Genomic DNA, 25,452 nt, shown 5'->3' on the forward strand with positions numbered 1-25,452 from the left:
TGATGAATTAACTGTTTACCAATGCTTAACTAATGATTATTAGCGTTTAGTTATTATAAAGTGCTACCACCCTCTTTTTATTGTTTTTGCTGATTTTTTTAAAATGATTTCTTAAAATTTGATTTTTTTTTTAATTATCTAACTTTCTGATTATTATTTTTTTATTGGACTTTTTTCGTCATGGAATAATCATGGCTACTGAGAATTTATACAATGGAATTTAAAAACAAGTATCATCAGTAAATGCATTTCATCCATGGTGCAGCTTTAAGCAGAAGTCCAAATTTAGTGGCATGTAGAAGAAGCTTTTTTAATATTTCTTTTCTGCATTGTAATATCACTATTATGTCTAGTCATTTATGCAATGTCATTTCTGTCTGTTCCATTATTTAATTCTCTTAAATCACCACCTCTCGCTTTTCTGACTCTCTTCCTCTCTCATATCTCGTTCTGTTCCATGCTTCCGTCTCTTACTTTATTTCCTTCCACTTCATGGCTCTCTCTTAACCAGTCTCCCCTCATCCTTGGCTTTTCAATTAATCTTGATTGTCGTTAGTGTTTATTTCCTTTCCGTCTTCTAATTTCTCAGCTGCTCCCCCACCCTTTTCAACTCAATCCTTTTGCATTTGTCCCTCTTCTCTCTCTGTCTCTCCCTCTCTTAATCCTGACTGTGATGTCTTGTTGTTATTTCTCACATAGATTGGCCTGTCATAATCTATACCGTTGAGTTATCATTGTTGGGTTGTTGTTCTGCTGTGAACAGTTTCCCCCCCAAAAAAAAAAAGTACGGCAGAAAATATTGCCCATCCCAGAAAGGTGACATCATCCTCTCTGCCAAAGAAAGATGACAGCCATCACACCTGAAGTACCAACCTGAGCCGCATAGTAGATGGAAATTGTGGAGGTGTGGCGGAGAGGGGCTGAAAAGTGACTTTCGACAGCATCCATCCTAATACAAAGACTGTTTACTGTCAAACTTCATCCAATAACTATTATTTGGTAGTGAGTGAGACAGATAGACATGGGGGAAAAATGGTTTGTTCTGTCCTATGTGCCGTAATGATGTTCTAGAGTAGGACAAATGGCCAGCTTTGGGCCATTTGCTCACTTTTTATTGTATCCATTCTCATATTTAGCCATGATTCATGGGTAATTATGGGACAATTGATTATTTGAAACTAATTAACTTCCATTAAAGCAGTTCTGGCTTAAATATGAAAACAAACTCTCCAAGTGGACTTTGGTAGTGGGCACGTTCGAAAACAAAAACGCTATTTTTATATCGCTCAGACCTGTCCGTTCCTCTCCACCAATCACATGCCTTTAATTTGTATATGCCACCCACTACATCTGTCTGCATGAAGGGAGGGTGTGTTTGGGAGTCATTAGGTCTGATAAGTTCATTAAAGAGATTGAGAGAGTTGCACTAATGGCCACTTGAGTGGTACCATGCCATGGAAGATCGTCATTCGTTATTTCTCTCCTTTTCATTCTCTTCCTCTCCTTCTTCTCTTCGGTAGTCTCAGTGGGATTAATTGAAGGAGCAAAGCAAGAGGGAGCGAGAAGTGGAAAGACACGAAAAACAGGAGAAACATGGAAAAACAATCTCTTGCGTCCCTGAGGGATGGAGTTCGGTAAAGAACTTGTCTGAGGGTGTGTTGAAGAGGGCTGCATCCACTTGAGTGAAGAGTCAATGTCATATACAGGCCACGGTTCATCAACGTCAGCCCAAATCACAACTGTGCTTGTGAAACACAGAAACAGGTATGTTTGCAGAAAGCGTAATGAAACCACACAATTTAAAATGAGTTACGAATAGTTTAAATTAAATGTTATCCAAACCTGTATGGCTTCCATGCTGTGATTTTCCAAAAGCAGATGTGACCCGGTGACTTTCAACCACCAAAATAGACAATAAAGCACCATAAAAGTGGCCCATTTTACTTTTACTAAAAAGTCTACTTTTGTGAGGAACCAACCAAAATTGAAATCTTTATTCACTCCTCATGGTACTCTGCACTTGGTGTTGGGCGATAAACAATATCATACTAAGATTGCGATAAAATGTACGTGCATGGTTTCATCTGATACAAACTTAAATATGTGACGCTGTTTTCAATATCTGCCGTCTCAATATACATGAACATAGGAACTTTTTTTTTCACATCTGCGAAACTGATGTAACAGTTGTCATTGTTAACTTAAACTAAAAATCGTTAGGAAAAACACAAACTTAAAAAAAAAATAACTTTAGGTTGAAGTGCTAGAGTGAGTTCATGTTAAATAATGTAGTTAACTAATGTTAACAAATGGAATCATATTGTAAAGTGTTACCAACACACAGTAGAAAATTACTAAAATGTATACTAAAATTAAAACAAAAACTGATCAAAATATATAATTTTTAAAAATATGAATAAATATTATAATTGTATGTAAATAAAAATAACAATATTTTTTTTAAATGTGTGGATCTGCTGTTTCTTTAAGTAAAATAATATTTGGCGTTTGTTCATTGAGTGCTTAAATTGCATTTAATGTAATGTATTTTATCTTATATATATATATATAAACATGGTATTCTAACGCACTCTCATCCCAAGGCGTCATATACGACTCTTTTGCCAAAGCAAAGACACCCAAAGCACATGGCACTCTTTAGCGTCGAATGAGACGCTTCGGTTATGGTAGGTTTAGGTATGGGGTAGAGTTAGGGTTAGACCACTAGGAGGCGCCTACTGCCTCATATATATGCGTCTCATTTGACGCTAAATGGTGCCATGTGCGTTGGATGTCTTGGGATGAGAACGGGCTCCATATACTGTGTTACACTACACCATCTGAGAGAATAACTGATGCTTTTAAAATTATTGTTGTCCTTTACTCATAATGTTTTTGGGAAATGGGCTGTTTGGAGATAGAGCCACTAAGAAAATAAAAACAGCATAATAAAGAGATATTGAAGATCTGTGAAGCTTTGGGCTAGAGACTCAGAAAGCCTCTGAAAGTGTGTGTGTGTGTCTGTTCTTATCTGCATATTCTTGTCTGTACTCTCACAGATACCTGGAGATCAATAATGTATTTAAAGGCCCATTACCCTTTTCCATTATTTACATAACCCTTCCTCTCCCCTTTTCCCCCCACGGCAGAGAGATATAGAAGGATGGGGGGAATAAGCATGATGTCAACTGCAAGCAACAGGCAAGATCGAATCATTTTTTTTTCTGAGGAAATTCTCCCTATGGCTTTCTAACACACTAGTAAACAACAAATAAGCAAAATAGAGTCCAGATAGAAGAAAAATAATTATGGTGGTACTTTTCATATATATATATATATATATATATATATATAGCTATAGCGATATTAGATATGACACAAATCTATTCTGGGACTTGTGTTTTAAAAAACCTTGTTTTAAACTGCTGGATAACATCCTGTAACTCTTCATTTTTGCTTTCTGTTAGTAAATGATTCAGGACATTTTGGATCACCACCTATTGTTGCAAGCAATCCCTGGATGCTACAGCAGATGTTGCCGCTGATGTTAATTAGAGAAATATTACTTTGTAAAGGTCATTTGTTTCCATAGAAATCCTGCAGATGCTATCTGAGCTAAACTCTAAAAAGCTCTGGAATCCCATATGACCCCTGGCGTGCACTGAAGTCCTCCCAGCTTAATGTAATACTCTGTTCAGAGATATCCACACTGATATTGGCCCTTGTGCCTGTGTTGGATTAATAGGGTTCTTCTAATGCTCACGTATCCTCCAATAAGACAAATGTGTCTTCCAGCATCCACAAGGAGAGTAGTTCCTTTAATGGAGAGTTTTTCAGTAAGACTCACATGGGTTCAGAGCGACAAGGTTTTTCAGTGCGCACATATTCGGGTAAACTAAAGCACCATTGTTCCTTCAAGGACTCTTGAGTTGATGTCTGTTCCTCTTACCTCCCGCTTCCTGCTTTCTTCACATTATGAAAAGAGACATTTGGTCTCCGGGTTTTTGTTGTTTTATCACTTAAGGTCAAGTCTTTGTGCTACTTATTTTTCCCCTCTTTTCTTCTTTCATTTCTTGTCTTTTGTTTCCTTCCTTTTTATGGCTCTTCAGGTAGAAGTTTCTGAATTCAGGGCATCGTGATTCATTTAAGTACTCTCATCCATTATCAAGGTTAATATCAAGGTCAATTTTCCTGATTAAATGCAGTTTAAGCAAGTAGCAAAATGTGTGCATGTCAAAACCCTATAACACTTGTGATGTTCACGTTCAAAAATGTTGTTTAAACAATAGCTTATATGTCACTTTTTATGCTGTTGTTACATTATCACCCAATATTGGATTTAATCTTTTCGACAACTTGCTTTCTTTCAATTAGGACTAGTTGTGTATTTCTGTTTGCATCTGATTGATCGTAGGCCTCATTTATCTGAGAGTAGGCATCTATTTTTTTGAGTAAATAAAAGCATTATTTTTCAATATTTTTGGAAATATTAAATAAAATATATAACAATCAAATTGTTGATCACACTATAGTCTACTTTAGCGTTTTACCAGGAGGATTGGTTTGAAAAGCTTTTATTTTGTAAAAAAAAAATGGCACAATGTCACACTTGTGGTGTTCCCGGTCAAAAATGGATGGCCATTGGAAGTGAATGGTGTTCCACAAGGGTCCATATTAGGCTCAATTCTCTTTTATTTAGCATGTATATTAATGATTTACATGGTGTGTCAACAATGTAATATTCTAATGTATGCTGACGATACAGTCATGTTCACACGTGGTAAAAATGAGAAGAGGTTGCAAAAATGTTGACAGATGTTATGGTAAAATTTACACCCTGTCTTAATCAGAGTTATCTGAATTAAAATGTGTCAAAAACAGTCTGTATGTTCTTTTCTAAATGACATAGTGCTGATACAAAGGACATTTTATTTCAGGAGAGAGAGTACAGGTTGTTTCAGAATGTTAGTATCTAGGGGTGCATCTGGACTCCTGTCTTGGTTTCAAACCCCACATAAAAATGTTTTCAAAAAGATTAAATTTAACTTGGTTAATTTTAGGTTTATTAGAAATAAACATACTCACGCTTATTAACCCACGCCTCTCCCCAGACTTACACGCGCCGTCTGTCAGCGCTGCATGTCTTGAGTTTGGACCGAATGGCTCTAAAGTCATCCTCAAACCTAGACATGGCTATGTCCCTAAAGTGATTGGCACTCCATTGAGAGCGCAGGTCATTTCTCTTTCGGCTCTTGTAGCCTCTGATAGCCCAAGTTTAGCCCAAGTAAAACCCAAGTTTAGGTTTAGAAAAATGCATTTTAAATTAAGATTAAGACTTTTATGGGATAAAGTGACCTTTATTTTATTATTTTTCATTGACCTCTTCATTTTTATTTATTTTATTTTTTTTATTGCCATGAGTCGAATAAAAAGCTGCTTTTGTTCTCAGGAGAAGAGTTTTATTCTCCCAAAGCCTGTGTTTTGACACTTGTGGGTGTGTTGAACCCCATTTTAAAATGACCCCACCATAGCCTCCTTTATCCTGTTGTTTGTGAATTTTACAGTGCGGCATATTTATTTGTGCAGACAGGGATATTGTTCTTTCATACCATTTTGTATAAATTTGTACAATAAAGTGATGATAGGGCAAAAAGTGATGATAGGCTATGATGTTTGTCCATGTATCTACACGGTAAATTAAGAAACGGGAAAGTAAAGTAATAAGCTGTGAAGTTACTTTTTCAATGCAGTAAAGTAATCTCATTACAATTTACAGAAGTAACTAGTAACTAATTACTTTTTTTGAGTAACTACCCCAACACTGCCCGTAGCGTAAGCTAACTTGCGCATTACGAGAGAACCTCTCGTGAGGGAACGTTACCTAGCGTAACCTCAGTTCTCTCTAGAAGAGGGAACGAGTATTGCGTAACCTGCCGTGCTCGCGCCACAAGCAACTTTCACTTCATTCGATGAAAACCAGATAAATAGCCTCTGAGCCCCGCTTATAAATGCTAAGCTATGCCCATTCTGGCAGGCTAAGACTCGATGAGGGCGCAAGCCCCTCATTGGACGAGACATTACACGGGGCTCTGTGATAGGATGCAGCAGTTGCCGCAGGGCAGCCAATGAGCATGCCAGACAGCCTACTCTAGGTTTGGTAGCTGCTGCACTGCATTGACAATGAATACAAAAATTAAGGAAAATTTTTGGCTTCAATATCTCAAAGTTGAATCTTTCCTGTAGCGTAAGCTATCTTACGAAATACTCGTTCCCTCTTAGATAGAGAACCGAGGTTACGTTACATAACCGATACGTTAACTGTCATTTGGAAATGGCTTTTACACAGCTTGAATCATTTGCCTGAAAGATTTCTCAGAAAGAGTTAACACCTGATTATCACCAGGGTGTTAAATGTAAATATTTGATACCTATTCTATTCCATTCCATTCCATTCCATTCTATTCTGTTCTATTCTATTATTCAGAGATGTTTCAAAGACTGCTGACTTAGTCGAATCTGTTAATTCGTTCGCCATGATTGTGTGAGGGGTTTGATAACAGAATAAAGCGTTGATTTGTCTATTGAGCGAGGTCTTTCATCTTAATGGGTGTTTTCATTTGACTTTGAAGCACTTGTGTTGCTTTAGTTTTCCAATTTTATTCTTGGACGGAGGCATTATTTTTTTGCACAGAGTTGGCCCAGACGTTCACACGCTGCCGAGCTGTGAAATCTCAGTTTATTGTCTTTGAATTAAATACAGTGTCTTTGTACCTTTGCGTGGCTCTTTTTAGTGTGTGTGTGTGTGAGAATGAGTGAGTGAATGAATGTGAGGGAGAGTAATTTAGTTTTCTTTTTCCTATTGTGCCGTAGTTCCATCTTGTTACATTTCCATCTTCTCACTTTGCCAGTGAGAGGGAACAAACGCCTCAGACCTCCCTAATGAATCTGTGAGCAATTTCTTGCCTATTTCTGCGTGTTTGCCTGGAGTCGACTTCAAGGCTTCATCGCAAGAATTCTAGATATTGTATTTGAAGCCACACACGTCACATAACACACACTGGCACAGCAGGGCAAGACATGTTGACCCACTTAGCGCATCTTCCTTATAGTTAACACACCCTCTGCACATGTGCACATGCATAAAACATCTGTTTGTCCCTTGTGAATATTTGTGTGTGTGTCTGTCTGCACACAAACATGCTTATAGGGATCTTCTTTTTCTTCATCCATATCAAACTCCGATCAACCAAGCATGGTATGAAACTATAATTACAGTCACATTCTGCACCCCACTGTTCCCTTCACTAGCATGCACAGACATACACATTGCTCCAAGTCCACATAATGTTTCCCACTGTGCCACAAAAAACAGACATCACTAGTCGCTCAGGGGAGCTTCATCAATCCCACATAGAGAAAAGGGAAGACGCAAACACTGCAGCCCACACGCAGAGAGAGCAGCCGTCCCCTAAACATGCCTTAATTAACAGGCCTTTGTGTGAGTTTGCACTTTGAGTCTTTGTGACTGTGATCTCCTGGTGCCCTTTCTCAAAATCATCACAGCAGTCTTCGTAATGCTTTCTCCCTCTTATTTTTTCTTTTTCCTCACGTTGTCATTCTGACCCACCTGCACAAAGCTGCATAATGTTAAGTGTCTCTATTAAGACGACCAGCAGACGGTCTGTTTCGGATGCTCGTGCTGCTTAGGCTTCTTGACTAGACTAGCTAGCTAGAATTCCTTATTCTACCAGTTTCATTTTGCTAAAGTGAAGCAAAAAAAAAAAAAGAGTAATATTACAAATTATATTGGAAAATAATGCATATACATATTAAAATGTAATTTATTCAATGGCAAAGCCATTACTCCAGTCTTCACTGTCACATGATCCTTCAAATATTTCAGGAATCTGTGATGGATGGAAAGTTTAAAATGGCAGCATTTATTTGAAATATATTTATTTTTAACAGTGTAAAAATCTTTACAATCACTTTTGATCAATTTAATGCATCCTTCCCGAATAACAGTATAGATGTCTTCAAAAAAAAAAAAAATAAAATAAAATGCTGTCATCATTTACTCACATGTTTTTATAAACCTTAACTGACATTTTTAGGGCAAGATTTTCTGTGCTTAGCAACATAAATTTGCTTGCGTTAATCAAAACGCTACTGTGTGTCACCGTGTGGAATAAAGTGTGGCTGGAAATCTACTAGTTAAGTAAAATTAACAAAGAAAATAAGTATCGTTAACTTACGCCAGTTAAAGTTTGTTGATTAATTTCTACTTGCAATAGTCGGTTTCAAATACATTTTACTTAAACAATATAAAACTGATTTGTGTGAGTGTATTTACTTAGATCATCTAAATAAATGATACATTTAGATGTTGAGTAGACAACACCTACTTTAAAAATGAAACGTATCCACACAAACACAGATATCTTAGTACTTAGTACACAATCACGGTGACATTCGCTAAATTTTTGAGTATGAATGTGCCATTTGGAGTAGAAAATTAACTGCGGATGTCGGTAAACCTTATAACAAAAGCAATGACAAAACAGAAATGGAACCTTATTATGAAGTAGATTTTACTTAATTTCATAAAGTTGATGATATTTACTTTTTAATTTATACAAACTTAAATGTAGTACGTATAGACTTTATTTAATTTAAAAAAACCTGTTTTTCTGTAGTATTTACTTCACCACAGAATAATTTTCATTGTATAGAAAATATGAACATTCTGCTAAACATCGACTTGTTTTTGTTCTGCTGAAATTGAGACCGGTTTGACACAATACGAGGCTGAGTGAATGATGACAGAATTTTAACCACCTAAAAGTAGTTATATGACAGGCTGAAGTCAGTGTCTTTGCTTCCTTCCAATTTTCTCGAACCATCCTTCTCTTGTGCCTTTCTCTCTATCGATGGATGATGCCATGATAACGCCCAGGTATATTAGAGAAAGCAAAAACATGTCACTGAAAACCAAACACTGGCGAGGGAGATAGCAAGACACTGGCAAAAGAACAGCAGGAGAGATGCAAAAAGAGGAGGGAAGGGAAAGTAGAGATTGGAAGGGGGTCGAAGGAAATGAAACATTAAATTGTGGCTGTGTTTAAAGAGACGCAAGTGCATTCTTGGGCAATATGCATCCTGCTCTTTGCTGTGGCAAGCAATCTCCCATCGGTTTGGTGTGCGAGTATGTTCGTATGCTTGCATGTGTAATGGATGCCACAGAAGGATGACAAGATAGAGGGATTCTGTCTTGGGGAAGAATCAGACGAGAGCTTGCTGGGGAGAAAGCGATTTCGAGGAAGCAGCTCTCAGATATCAAATGAATGTGCAATTGTGCCTCCGCCTGAGGCAGACATTGTGGACAAAACATAGACAGAGAGAGCAGCATTACAACATGACCCGGCTAACGAAATATATTTTTCTCTCTTTGTCCCTCTCTATTCCATTTTTTTTTCTATTTGTCTTCTAGTTTTCTTCACTTTTGTGGACTTTTGTGGGTTCTTAAAAGAGAAAACATCAACACTATAAAGTGCCTCTGTCTAATCTTCTACGATTTTCTACTTTAAAGGTAAAGTTAAAATAGAAGATTCTTCTATTCCATTATAAGATAAATACGCAATTTGTAGGTTGATTGATCTGTGGTGCTAGATAAAAACAAATTGTTTGAACAACTTGACTAGTCTGACAAAGGCATTTTTTTTCATTATTTTGAGGTATCTGGTCTATTTTGTTTCCCTACTTTAGAAGCGTTTTCACAGCCAAGGATGCTCATCGGAATGAGAATGGAAGGAACGGGAAGAAAAATACAGTTTTAAGCACCCTTGTGAAAACAAATTGGAACAGAGATGTAAGTGAGGATTAGGTGTGTAGTCCAGTGGAATAATTCATGAGATAATGTTCATTAAAACGAGTGACCAGATCACAAGGCCAAAGTTTGTTGTCTTTTTCACAGGATGAGAGCAGAATAAAAAGAAAAATCCAAAAACTCGCATCACAGTGCTTGGAATAAAAAGAGCTCTAGCAACAGGAATTTTTGTGATATTGCCATAGTAACAAGAATTTGGGCATGTTCTAATTGTGTAAGCATCATGTACACTTGATTTCCATAACCGTATCTAGCCAATATTCAATTTTTTGATTGGATTTTTGCTCTGTTTAATGCATGATGTCCAAGCAAAAGCAATTCTGTGTAATATTAGATACAGTCAGTTTTAAAAGTCAAAGAGCATAGTATAGCATGGCTTCGCTAATAGTAGAGTAGTATAGTGTAGCGTAACATACACTGTAAAAAAATTTAGTTGGTTTTACTTAAAAAATGAAGTAACCCGGTTGTCTTAAAAGTGGAATACCTAAGATTTTTGCAATAAACTATCCCAAAATCACAAGGCCAGTGTTATATATTTAGTTCAGATGATAACTTACAATATTCCAAATGTTTCAAACAATGTTTAAATCGCGAGGAAATTTAGATTTTAACCAAGGAAACGGGGCGTGTGAGCTGGGAGTCGCCAGTCAATCGCGTCATACCTCGGTTTCCGCTCGTACTACGTGTAGTCCTAAACAAATGCGGAAGTTGTAGTTGTGCGTTAGCGTCTATCAAGCAACAAACGTAAGCTTGTTTCGCGCATTTGTTATGGAATGGAGCACAATTATTCTTTTCATTTATTCTCGGAATGTGAACTGTTGGCTATAAAGGGGGTCGCACAGCGGACGAGAAGCGCCGCTCCACGTCTAGGACAACTCCAGGTAACACCGGACGCACACTTTCTCATCAGTGTATGGCCAGCAATATTGTTATGTTTAATGACATGAAAGGAAGATAACGTCTGTTCTATGTTATTGTACTGTACAATTAAATACAATCGTTGCTGAGTCTGCATTCTGAAAACTTTACCTCAGATCATCCGTTAACTGAATCAATCTCAGCTAAAAAATCTAATAACATCAGCTATTGTTATTCAAGCAGCTGATTTCTGTAAATGAATGCAAAACTATTGCATATTGCAGCATAGGGCGAAGTCAGGATCCATTAGCAACGATTTGAGACAAAAATAAGTCACTTCGTCCAGTGACTCGTACAGTAACATCTGTGATAACTAATTTACATTTAAACCTGACTTTTCTTGCGGTTGTTTCAGTTTAATGAAAAACAAGCATGTCATTAAACGCAACATTTATAGAAATCGAACTTTACCTCATCCATGACAACTAATTTTCGATTCCCGTCTGACTGATTTATCCACGGTGGAGTTGAAAACAACAGTTCCCATCATTCCGCGTTCCTCCACGGCGTCATCAAGCAAAGCCGTTGTTGTTGTTTTGAATGTAGCGCCCTCTAGTGGCATCTAAATCTTAGGTATTCCACCTTTAAAATTTGAAGTTCATTGAAATTGAAAAATGTAGTTAATACAATGAAGGAGATTGATTTAATCACCAGACACTTAAAATATTATGTTATCTGAACTACATAAATTATTTAAGTTGATTTGATAAAAAAAAAAATGTTGTGATTACAAATCAGGAAAATATATATATATATTTTTTTACAGTGTACAGTAACACAGTCTCATCCCAAGACGTCATATCACTGACGTCTTTTGACCATACGTCAACATCCGCCGTTTTAGGGTACCCTTTAACATCAGTTACATGACGATCCTTCGACGTCATACAACTGACGCTTTACCTTTAACGTCAGTTACGTTTAGGGGTAGGTTTAGGTCTGGGGTAGGGTTAGGATCCGATAACATCATCTAACCGACGTTAAAGGGTACCCGTATGGTCAAAAGACATCCCAAGTTATATGACCGTCAGTTATATGACGTCTTGGGATGAGACTGTGCTGTGTACAGAGTTCTGTAAAGTCTGCTAATAGACTTCTGTCTCACAGCTGTGTGTTAAATGCCGAAAACCTGATAGAGGGATGGTGCCTCCAGCATCTCACAACGAAACGCGGCAGATTAATGGATCCTCTCATCAGCCTGGTCTCTGGCATCAGATTATCCCCTCAACAGCATCAAGAGTGCTTTAACTGCCAAAGTATGCGTGTGGATCTTATCTGCGATTCTGTAGAACCACAATGAGGGAATTGTTTACAACAGAGAGCTTGGGTGTAAACACAATAACGTTTTTCTGCATGTGATTCCAGGTCATGTAAATTTCTCTCCCAGTATGAATATGTATGGAGCCCAGACTCTGATTAGGGAGCACTGAGATCTCATGTAACATTTATCGAGCACAGGAAGGACAAATACAGCATGTTCCTCATGAAATATGGAAGTGATATCTTAATATGCATGTGTCTGCGTGGACGTACATCTGTGTGCGAATCTTATTGAGTCACGCCAGACATTGACCTGACCTATGTGGTGACAGTTTGCTGATTTTATCCAGTTGTTGGTTATCATATATGGATACTTATTATAAGGGAAGAGTCATCATGCATTAGTATCATGTCTCTTGAGGAAACCTCTAATGCAAACAGTCTCATGATTATGGGGTTATTATGGGCTTAATTTTCATGCATAGCAACTACACTCTACAAACTGCTAGCTTTATTTATCATCCATGCTTCTTCAAACAGGAAGGAGATTGCGTCTTTAAGCTGTCTTTTCACTGTCAGCGACATCGGGTGCGAATAAGTCTTAATTAAAGGGATACCTCAGGATTTAGCATTAAGCGTTGTATTAGTAGAAAACCTGTAGTATTTTCGAATTAACATGCTTCCCACCCTCATATCCCCCTGAGACAAGAGATTTATGTATTTTTGTCTGAAAAAAATCCTCCTACGATGCAAAAGGATTGAGGATTATTTGGCCAGAGGCTAAAGACTACAGTCAGTAGTAGGCGCTGTTCCATAGAGGGTGGGATCTCACTCACAGAATGTACACAGTGTCAGCCATCTTTTTTTCCCGAAGCTAAGCAAGTAGGCTCTTGTTCTGTGGAGAAAGCTGAGTAGCAGGGGTTACCATCCTCGTTTTCCCGGACATGTCCTGCCGTCGAGATCGTAAAATATCCTGGATTCAGCTTTTGCTTTCTGCAGTCGCCATTCAGTGTTTACATGCACACCTTTTGTTTTTAATGTGAATTCATTCCGATTGGTGAATCTTTAGTGTTCACATGAACGCTAAATAAGTGATCGGTTGATGTGCGTTTTTTTAACATTGCTAAGAAAATTCCCGCTCCTCCGTGAGAGATACGAGACCGGTGCGCCTCTCAGGTGTCACTCATCGGTAATCACGCCACTGGCCTCGTGCCTTTCTCCCTCGCCCCTAGCCTCGTCCTGCTTGCCACAGTAAACATAATGGCGACTTTAGAACGCAAAATGCCGAATCCCAGACATTTTGGGTGATCTCGAAACACATTTTCAGGCAGACTCATCACGGAGACTCACTATTAGCCTAGACTTGTTGTTTAACTACTGCGCTCTGTTACCAGTAGGCGTGACCTCCTAGGGCAGCGAAGCAAGTGCATTCTGGAAGTTGATGTCTTTCATCCACATATGCCAAAAATACATTTTCGGGCTTTTCTCAGTCTAGAAAGCTCCAAATTCAAAAATACTTTCACATTTCTTCTACTTAGATGACCCATTTTAAATACACTGTCATCTTTCCAGAGGTGAAGTATCTCTTTAACAATCAGTTTGCTTTTTGTATTTTCGCCTATACAGACAAAGTAGCTCAACAGCGAGAGCTTTTACTACCCTTTGAATAATGAACAAAATAGCATCTCATATTTGAGAAATGACCGGAAAGTATTATGGGTTGCCTGAGGCTACAGTGTTAAACAATGTATATTATTATTTCTGGCTTCTTTCATAATGTTTTTCAAATTGGAATTCATGGCATGTTTAGTCGCATTAGATGCTTCAATGCTTAAATCAAATTTGAAAATCTAACTGACTGTTGACAATGAAATTCTTCAATGCCATGGACCCTCGAACATGTTGATCCCTTTGCAAGAGACCTCCTTCAAACTTGCTATATATTTTCATGTACAGTATAACAACCCTTTTATACAATGCAGGAATGAAGAATTATAAATATTTCTAAAATGATATCTGGAAAATATTTACTGATTAAAAATTTAAATTGAATAAAACAATTTAAATAAACACTATTACAAATACATTAAAAAATAAATTAAATAAATCAATTAAATATTTAATTAATGTGATTAATAGTGATGGTAGTAGTAAATAAATATACTTAAATTAAATTAAACATTTTAATTAAAATCTTCTTCTAACCACCATTAATGTAAACCTGAAAAAAAAAACACTATTGCAATCATTTGACTAAAATAATTATGATTTAATGTCAAGACCAAATGTAAAATCTATTTATTATTATTTATGTTCTTATTATTTTGCACCGGCCTGGCAATTGATGTAATCAATACAAATTTTCCTCACACGCCACCTGAGATAGATTTACAGTAACACTCTTGTCTTTTTGTACAATCTGCATGCAGTGTATATTAGTTGCGAAAATACATTTTGTGCCATGTTTTTGTTACCATTGACACTCTCATGACTGCTTCAACCCTTTGAATAATTCAGCCACAGTATTTCTCAAGGTGAAATATTATTTCTTGCTGAAGGTTTTTTTCTTTTTCCTGTTTCATTTTCCAAATAGGCTTTGTGCTTTCTTGTTCATTGATAAATGGTATATCTTGAGTGTGTGTACCCCTTACATTAACACAGAAATCACAGACTACAGTTCACCCCCCGGAAAGTCCCACAGGTCGCTTTTGAAGGTCACTGCACAGTTTCCATTCAAAGTCACAGTAAAGTTAAAACCTCCCACAAACCACAGCAATTCTAGTTGTAATTTACTGTTTAATTGCAATTTCAGCCTTGGCTGACCGGCTGTGGCCCTACATATGGATTTGAGGCTGCGGAGCTGAAGTCTATCATCAGTTAGCCCGTTTCGCACTGTGTGTTTGTAGAGGTAGAGGTAGAGGAGTGCTCTCAGATACTGGACAATATGCTCTTCTGCTGTCTGAAAGCACTGCTGCTTTTACGCTCAAAATTAGAGTGCTCAACTGCCAAACATGCATCCGTGGTCTCAGACCACCACAGAAACAGACTGGTTACATTCATGCGCTCTCAAGGGCTTCTCTGGTGCTGGCCAACAAAACACTAGATGCCACAAAGGAGAGTGAAACTCATTTGAAACATCTCATTTTGTGTTCAGATGTGTCTCACTCTGTTCCTCCAGGAGCCCTGAGGGAAACTGTAGTTTGGACACACTAAATGTATTCACTTTGAATGCGAAACCTCTTTTAGATACGCAGAATTTGGCTCTGGCCACGAATTTTGAATTCCCACGGACAGTGGTAATTACGTTAAGTGGTATTTGTATCTGTGCTCTTTTTTTTTTCTTTGCCTCTTACTGTCTCTCTCAGATGCGCACACTCTTGCTGCGGAAAGGCTGTTCTGCAGGTGTTTGGGGGCCGACGGATTGCTTGCAGAATGAATCAGAGGTTTATTAAACAGCAGAGGAGCCAAAACCAGAGGAGATGAGATGAGAAGCGAACAGATAATGGGAAGACGAGATGAAAGAATCTGGAATGCAGGTTTGCAAAGCTTTAAACGGGGGGAGGTGGGAGGGATCTGAAAGAAATCAGTAAAAATAGAGATTAATAAAATGAATACATTAATTCCTGCAGCTGAAGATTTCTATATTTACATCACAAAAGAGTTTTCTATCAATTCTCATGTTTTCTGACATATCATCCATCACTTGGCACAAATGAAAAATTCAACCTCAGCTCAGCCAAAGTCTTAAACGGTTCACGAATGAAATATTACTGCTGCGTCAGGGTATAACTACAGCCAAACAAAAACTTTTGGTAAACTAAAACTCCAAATTGGAGGCAATGTTGGCAAAATCACTAAGTGTGTAGTATGGGGCATCTATTTGAGTCTCGAAAGGTAAGACAAGTTTACGTTTTTACATTTTGTGAAGAAAATGTCAAGTCACCTTTATTTATATGGCACTAGATTGTTTCAAAGCAGCATTGGACTGATTACAGGAGGAGGGGCCAAGAACCAGTCAGGGGAAATCAGAGAATTCAACTGGAAATAAATACTTGTTTAGAAAATATTAAGCATGATTTAAAAAAAAAAAATTAATTAATATAAATGGAAATAATACTAAACAAGAGCCTGAAAATCCTTTTGTATTTTGGATTGTATAAATAAGAAACATCTCCTAGGCATTAATTAGTCATTTAACATGCTTTATTTTCAACACAAACAATGTTTGTGTGTGTGCGCATGCATGTCGGTGTACATTCTCATGAAGTCTGTCTCTGACATGGTTACTTCTTAAGGAAACCTTGGATGTCCTGTTATAGTGTAAAAATAGCGTTACCGGCTTGATCAGTCACACATGAAAGTAATCAGACTAACGTACGCTGTGATATTTAAAAATATATACTGTAATTGAGTGTGTATACACCATAAACAGTGACGTGTCGAGGTATGAGGTGTTTGAAAAACACCGACCTGTGATTCTGTTTTGTGAATCTTAAATCAAGCAGTGATTCTGATTCAATGGCATTGAGCATTGTCGGGAAAATGCAGCCCAATGATGTTGGGGGGCAATCATATTCCAGAGGGGGCCAGTGCCACCCAGTGCCCCCCTTAGACACGACCGCATGAGTTACTTTGCAAAGATCATCAATTATTAAATTAGTTCATTTCATCATCTATCAAGCAGATCTGCAAAAAAAAAAAAAAAAAGTATGTCATCGTCTAGCTCTGTTCAGTTCTCATTCAACAGCATCAGTGCAGTTTAATTAATATTATCGTTGAATATTAAGCGGCCACTACCAAGCAAGCCAGAGGCGACAGTGGCAAGGAAACCAAACTCCTTCGGGTGACAGAATGGAGAAATATAAACCTTGGGAGAAACCAGTTCTGGCCAATAAACAAACACAGTGTCAATTATGATTCAAGCTGCATCGCAAGTTAGAATTCAGATCGGGATTGGTAGCATTTGAATATTCATCAAATGTGAGCTAGGATGTTCTTTGGTTACCATCAAATTATAAATTATATTCTGGTCTTGAAGGCTTGGTCCCTCCATTTGAGGTACGCAACACATTTGAATATTTGTTCAAACCCACTCATAAGTATAAACAGTTATAGCAATGTTCATATAAGCAAGCACCATAATTAATCACTGAACCTTGAGATGCCCTTTTGGAGGGAAGACTTACAACAAAAAGCTCACGAAGAAGATGGATTCTTTTTAATGTTTCAGTTCTTTTTAAACTTCTTAACAAGCATAGAATTGACATATTCATGATTTAGCTTTTTTAATGATAGCCGAAAGTACCTCTCAGCTCTAGTGCCACTGCCGGGGGCGATAGAGATCACTGTCAAGCCACTTGTCTTAAAGAAGCCATACCGTTTGTGCTGATAAGTGAGTGCATTGTGGATTTAGTCATTTAGCTAACACTGTTATCCAAAGTGATTTGCGGTGGGGCAGTTAAAGGGCATTTCCTCTTCACTCATAGAAACAACTATGATGTAGCAGAATTTTAATAGATATAACATTCCATTATCTTACTGTCTTCAGCCATTTTTAGCACCTGTCTGAAAAGAATATGTTGTAGGATACATGCAGACATTTTGGGACATCCATCCATCCATCCATCCATCCATCCTTTCATCCACCCACCCACCCATCCATCCATCCATCCATCCATCCAAACTAAATGGCATGCTCAGACTATCATGAAATTCCATGCTGTTTTTTTAATTGGTTTGGTGCTGGTTCTGTGACTTTTTTGTTCAGTAGCAAATGTTTGCTTGTGAACAACGAGGCCGTTCTCATCCCAAGGCGTTATATACGACACTTTTGCCAAAGCGTAGACATCCAACGCACATGGCACCCTTTAGCGTCAAATGAGATGCAGCTATATGGGTCAGTAGGCGCCTCCTAGTGGTCTAACCCTAACCCTGCCCCAGACCCAAACCTACCATAACCGAAGCGTCTCATTTGACGCTAAAGGGTGCCATGTGCGTTGGATGTCTACGCTTTGGCAAAAGTGTCGTATATGACGCCTTGGGATGAGAATGCGTTGGAACAACATACTAATGTAGTAACTAATTTACTTTTTCTGCAGTTTGCATTGGTATGCCACTATGTGGGACAAGTAACTGACTGTATGTCTTAGTAAGTCATTGAATCATGTAGTCACCCAATTCATTCAAAAATAACAGTTGTTTTGGAATTGTATGTGTATTGTTGATTGAGATTTTTAATTAATCAAATAAATTACATGTTTGTTGATGAATTAACTCCACTATGATAAATAGTACATACTAGAACGCAAATAATCACAAGGTCAGGGGTTGGTTAAATGTTTTACTTTTTAATAAGATTTTTTATGTAATTGCCCTAGAATGGCATGTTAGATTGACAGTCTTACAAATTCAGTGTAGCATTTCTAAAACAATTAATACAATGCATATTCTTGTTCTTGATGAGACCTTAAAATCTTAACACTGCAGATAAATGACGTATTATGCCAGTGTTAATCTGTAAAAAAAAAAAAAAAAAAATACTTTATAGTGGAAATATACTATAAATTTACCCGCTGTTCAGTGCATTGACCTCAGAACACGCAGTTTATTGCCTTATGGGCATGCACACGAATATTAACCGTCTGTCTCTCCATCTATTTCCCTTGCTAGTCACTCTCTCTCCTCCTCATTCTCTCTGAGTCAGAGTTTTTTGGCATTTGATTAAACAGAATTACAAGCTCCCACCCTGGAGACTGTGAGCTTCAGCACATGTGTGTGTGTGTGTGTGCATGCGCGTGTGTGCGTGTACTCCACCCACACGGGTGAAAACAGGTGGGAGGAGATTTCTGACTTTGGTTTAGACTCTCTCTCTTTCTCTTTCTTTATCTATCTTCTTTGCATCCCTGGATGCCGAGTTGAGAAGTGATGGGTAAAGCCAAGATGTCAGATTTGAAAGTATAACAGACTTTGAACATCCCTTTAAAAAAACAAACAAACAAACAAATAAAAATCACTCTCACTTTAGGATTTTAAAGCGTGATCTGTAGGACCATCTTAACATCGCCCCTTATTCATCACTTTTTGAGAAAGGTGTTATGTTGAAATATAGGTGTTAGTCTTTGAGATTGTATTGCACGATTGTAATACGCAGGGTGAATTCCACATTTTGACAACTATACTAATACTTTACACATACACACACGCACACATATATTCAAAATACAATTTTTATATATATTTGATCATCTTAGACTGTAGACTAGTACATTAGAGTTAGGTGTTTGGGTTCAGGTTAGTAGAATAAGTTGATGTAGTTTCAAATTTACTAGTCAGGATGTCTAAATTGGATTTTATAAATAACTGTGCAGGAGGTAATACAAGCTAGTAAAATAATATAATCTGTACATGAGTCACTGTTTTGTGTACAGTATGTGTGCGTGTGTGTGTGTGTGTGTGTGTGTGTGTGTTATGATTACCAAGGCAATAACATCATTATGAAGTTTAAAACTTGAACATCAGTTGGTGTAGGACTCTACACCTGTGTTATTCATCATGTAATGACTGGGCTTTAGGTAATAGTTTAACAGTGAGAATGTTCTTTGGATGGCATTTAATCACTTTTTTTTTTCTCATATGTAGATGTTTCTTCAACTATGGGCTAATACAGTTTTCGCACACACTGCTTTATTTAATTTATCCTCTAATACAACCTACAGAGTATATACAAATTTCACAGGATAATTTTGTCTATGTCTAAAATAGACCATCGGAATAAAGTGTATATTAAAGGGTTAGTTCACCCAAAAATGAAAATTCTGTCAGTATTTACTCACCCTCATGTTGTTCCAACCCCGTAAGACCTTCGTTCATCTTCGGAACACAAATTAAGATATTTAAGATATTAAGATCGCTCCTGCATACAGTCCATAGGCTTCTTGAGGGACTGGCTCTTGCTGTCCCCGAAAAGTCATTAAAGACATCATTAAAATAGTCCAAGTGACTACAGGGGCTCAATCTTAAGTTTATCAAACGACGAGAACACTTTTGTGCGCAAAAAACAACAAAAATAACGACTTTATTTCAACTATTCACTTCCTTCTCCATGAGCCTGTAAGTCAGTTAACGTAGTGTGATTGCGTAGAGCTATGTCACACGTAGGCTCACTATTGGCCGACGCTGGTCATGTGTGTGTGATGCGTGTGACGTACAATAACAGAAGCTTACGCTATTAAACTAGTAACCTGACTCGCGCAGAGGGAGAAATAAACGAATAGTTGAAATAAAGTCGTTATTTTTGTTGTTTTTTTGCGCGCAAAAGTGTTCTCGTCGTTTGATAAACTTAAGATTGAGCCCCTGTAGTCACTTGGACTATTTTAACGATGTCTTTAATGACTTTTCGGGGACAGCAAGAGCCAGTCCCTCAAGAAGCCTATGGACTAGTATGCAGGAGCGATCTTAATATCTTAAATATCTTAATTTGTGTTCCGAAGATGAACGAAGGTCTTACGGGGTTGGAACAACATGAGGGTGAGTAAATACTGACAGAATTTTCATTTTTGGGTGAACTAACCCTTTAAACCAATTTGTGCAAATGTGTGAAAAAGATATTCACTCATGACATCTAATTTAGAATTTAATACATGTTACATGTGCAATGTTGTAAAGCATTATACAACTTAATGTAATATAAAATAAATAGACCTTTAGCCACAGTAGCATGGCCAATCAGATGAGGTATTCCAACCCGATCTCACGAGAATTCGTACGGATTTTATGTGCTGGCTAATTCGTAACAATTCGTACGACCTCACTCGTACGAATTAGTACGTTTTTGCTAAATCGTACATATTTTACGAATTGACCAATTCGTACGAATGACCTACCCCTGACCCCTCCCTTAAACCTACCCATCACGTGGGTTTGGACAAATCGTACGAATTCGTACGGGGGAGGTCGTATGAATTAGTACGATTTAGCCACTATTTGGTTGTGAGATAGCGTAGGGTATTCTTCATATTATGATTGGCTGTCCAGTAGCTATGTGTGCAATTACTTCTATATATAGTACCAACACAATCATTATAGACGTAATTAACATATTTTTAGGCATATTATGAATAGCATATATATTTAACTGAGTGCACAGTGCGCAATGAATATACACATATGTCCAACACACACATAATAACCCTGAAACTAGTTGGATAACTCTCTCTCCTTCTCACTTCGATTGCCCCATTTTCTTCTGTGATTATTTGACCTGATCATATTTGCTTTGCTCTAATTAATTCATCTTCTCTTGATCCATTTACTGTGACATGATATTTTTTTATGTTTATAAGCAGGCACAGGAGTTTATTGGAAACAGGTGAAAGCAGTTGTAATGAACTCATAAATAACTGTAAAATTATCGAGTGTTTAGTTAATCGTTTTTTACCGTGCACACTTGATGCAACCCCACATAAAGCTGGACACGCTTAATGATGGCGCTCTCACATAAAAATATGTGAACTGACAAATGATCTTTATAAATAACCGCGCAGGAGGTAATACAAGCTAGTAAGAAAATCTAATTTGTACATGAGTCACTGTGTTGTGTATGTGTGTGTGTTTTAACAAGACAAGTACATCACTTGAAGTTTAAAACTTGAACAGTTGGTGTAGGACTTGGCTAAAGGACTCTCCACCTGTGTCATTTATCATGTAATGACTGGGCTTTAGGTAATAGTTTAACAGGGAGATTAAGATGGATGATTACTTTGGCTTGTTGTTTCATTGTTGGTAGGCTAGTTTTTAAACGAAATTATTACTTTTATTCAGCAAGGATGCATTAAATTGATCAAACGACTTACATTATTACAAAAAAAATTTAAATTTAAGATTTAGAAAAAAAATGCATCACCGTTTTCCATATTGTCATGTTGCATTCACGTTCATGGTTTGATGTCTTTTATTTTAAAATTCAAAAGCGAAAGTCAAAAGCGTCAGTTAGATGATGCCCTGGGATGAGCATCATCTAACTGACGCTAAAGGTTGCCATGTGCGTCGGATTTAGACGCATGATCAAAAATGTCAGTTAGATGATGCCCTAGGACAAGAATCTGTTGCAAAATACCATGAGAGCGATTCGTAAGCATACAGAGCCGTCTGTTCTTTAATCGCTCTCATGGTACTTCAGTTTAATGCTGGGTTGTCCATATATATATATATATATATATATATATATATATATATGAAGAGTTCAGATGCAAAAGCCTCTAAGTGCCATTTGAAATTTTCTTCTAGAATGATCATTTTTTATTAAGCTTGTATATTTAAGTTCAGTGATTTCACTTAAATGGCAATGATAATTACCTATTAATTGTTATTTAAGTGAAATTACTGAACTTAAATATACAAGTTTGATAAAAAATCATCATTAAAGAAGAAAATTTCAAATGGCATTTAGAGGCTTTTGCATCTGAACTCTTCATATATATATATATATATATATATATATATATATATATATATATATAACTAAATTGACAAAAATAAAACAAAAATTAAACATCACTGAACTTAAGCCAGATTTTCTTCTGGAAACAAACCTTTTTGCACGATTTTCCTGTTATCTCTGTACAAATGTTTTGAAACAATCTGTATTGTAAAAGCGCTATATAAATAAATGTGATTTGACTTGACCAACCTGACTACACTCATTGATAATAATGTTTCTTAAAGCACCAAATCGGCATATTAGAATGATTTCTGAAGGCTCATGTGAAACTGAACTGGAATAATGACTGCTGAAAATCCTCATAAATTACATTTTTAAATATTTTAATTCAAATATTTTAAATCAAGTACATGCACGTAGCCTTGGCTAGTGTAATAGACTTCTTTAATAAAATCCAATACTGACTGGTAGTATGTAAATATAGACAATTTAATAATATTTTTTTGCATAAGCATAAAAGTAATTGCATTGACAAAATGACTTGATTTTAAAAGACATTCTGTGATAATACCTTTATCTCAAGGATGATTTTTCACTGTTGTCTCCTTGCCAACATTGTTGTGAAAATGACACCCCAATATATATATATATATATATATATATATATATATATATATATATATATATACTATATATATATACTGTATATATATACTGTATATATATATGGTTCTCTTTGTTTAGATCTAGGTATAGGGGAATAGTTCCCTTTCGTGCAAAGCTGATGGCAGTTATGGAATTTCATGTTGAGTGCTGTCTTCTCCCCATACGGCAATTAATGATCCAGTTTCATGGTTGCTCCATTCATGCGTTTCATCCACGATTGCTCACTCACCTGTGGGGCTTCCAAACCTGTGTATGCTGGCATTAGTTTATTTATCAAAAAAAACTGATGCATTTATACTTTCTCAAAATGAATCTTTAGTGCATTTCAAACCACCTCTGAGGTCCTGAATTCATTCTAGAGGACATTTACAATTTGACTTTTCACGATCAGATAATTATTCAGTAAAAGCATTAACCCACAGTGTTGGGGAAAAGGCCAGCTGAAAAGTTAAAACTAAAAAGTTTTTTTCTTTTTTTTACACACACACACACACACACACACACACAAACACATTATGTGAGGTATACTGTGCTTCTTATCACAAGAGGTATCATAGTGCAATGAAAGAGCCTCTGCCAGTAAATTCTGAGACAATACATTCGGACACCTTTTGACACATACTAAATAAACATGCGAACAGATTCGATCCAATACATCAAATTAACTACCCTTTCTCAAGATAAGGAGACGTGTAGTAAAATTTTATGTCAGACAAGTTGAAAGGCAGGCTTTAAAACAGAAATCTCAATGCAGGGAATCTGAAGATTAAATGAAATGTTAGTTTCTTGTTTTAATTAAAGACTAGGAGGAGATATGTCACACTGACATATCACATTTTGTTACTGTATGCAATGGTGTATTCCAGATTCCACTTTAATTGAAATGTTGGACTTTGTCTAAATTTGTTTCTCTTAAAGAAATGAAAATGGACACAAATGAGACTTGCACTTTGACATGCATGAGTTCATATTAAGATTTATGACATACTGAAATGTGTTGAGTTTTTTTCTTTTTCTGTAACAAGGCATGTGTGAGAACCTAAGGTATTTTAGTCAGGAGAAAACTCAAAGTAACAGGAAACTAAAGCAAAGGTTATGATTTGCTTTATTCAGTTTAGGAGAAACAACAGAGATGTAGAAATTTAATTTGTGATGATCTGACAGCTACGGAAGCCCTGCATTTTCTTGTCATGATTACAGCTTAACCTTCTTGTGATCGCAGCATAACAAAATGTAAGCTTTTTTTTAAGTGCAGTTACACATTTCTTGTGATAGAATATGGTTATGTCAAGACCACAAGAAAGTTGTTAACATGTGAAAATGAACAAAAATAATACTGTGTGGTTTTTGAGGGCTTCCATATATAGCAATTTAATTATCAATTATTATTTATTTTATGGCACGACACCCCAGGTGAATGAGTTAAGTAGATATCACCATACCTCCTCGGGTGATTTATTAATTTTGGAATCACGAATCACAAACAATTTTAGTTTTACAAGGTTTCTGAAATTAAAGTGAGGCAAATCTAATTAAATATGCACTAATTTGCATATATTTCCAGAACATAAATCTGATCATTGGGTAAAGCCAGGCTCAAAAATTTCATTTGGTTAAAAGAGTGGAGTTCAATATTCTTATAGAGTGGATTTTGTATATATCTCCATAAATATCACCATAAATCAGAAAATACTGTCAACTGCCAAAAAAAACAAAAAACAATTAGGAATAAAATTTAGAAAATCAGATGCATGATATATGAACAAACCCTTTAGAAAAGTCCTACTGAAGTGGAGATTTCTGAGTTATTAGACCAAAGGTTCATTTTGTGCCGGAGTTCTCCTTTAAAACTACAACTAAAAACAAGCAATACAATATAAAGCAAACTAAAACAACAACAAACAGCCTTGGCTTCTTAAATCCCTGGTGTTTGAGACTGTCTTGATCTCACAGTGAGGTGTGATTGAGTGCAGCACAACAGTCACACTGCAGGTGAGATTTGCAACAGGTACAGTATCCTCAGACACACAGAACTAAATCTAGACAAGAATGCATTTCTAAAGTTGTCTCTTTCCGTATCTCTTAAGGCAGCTCGGGGCCATCAAGTGTATCACGTCTTTCACTGAAATCCCAGCTGCCTGTTTGTTCTCTCACTCTATAGGATGTGTACACCTTAGAAAAGGTAAAAGAAAGTAGCAAGGGTTATTTTAACTCCCATCTGTGGAGACAAAACATATGTCACTGGAACATGACTGATTAACACTTCTAAGTTATGCGAGACCTG

General features: G+C 36.8%; 1 pseudogene; it reads left to right on the forward strand.

Annotated features, from left to right (window-relative positions):
- Nucleotides 1-15,008: 15,008 nt before the first annotated feature.
- The window catches only part of LOC148978757 (uncharacterized), a 54,348-nt pseudogene continuing 43,904 nt past the window's right edge, over nt 15,009-25,452 (forward strand).

This window comes from Pimephales promelas, chromosome 6 (genome assembly GCF_988280905.1).
Source record: "Pimephales promelas chromosome 6, fPimPro1.hap1.1, whole genome shotgun sequence".
In the NCBI taxonomy this organism is placed as follows: domain Eukaryota; kingdom Metazoa; phylum Chordata; class Actinopteri; order Cypriniformes; family Leuciscidae; genus Pimephales; species Pimephales promelas.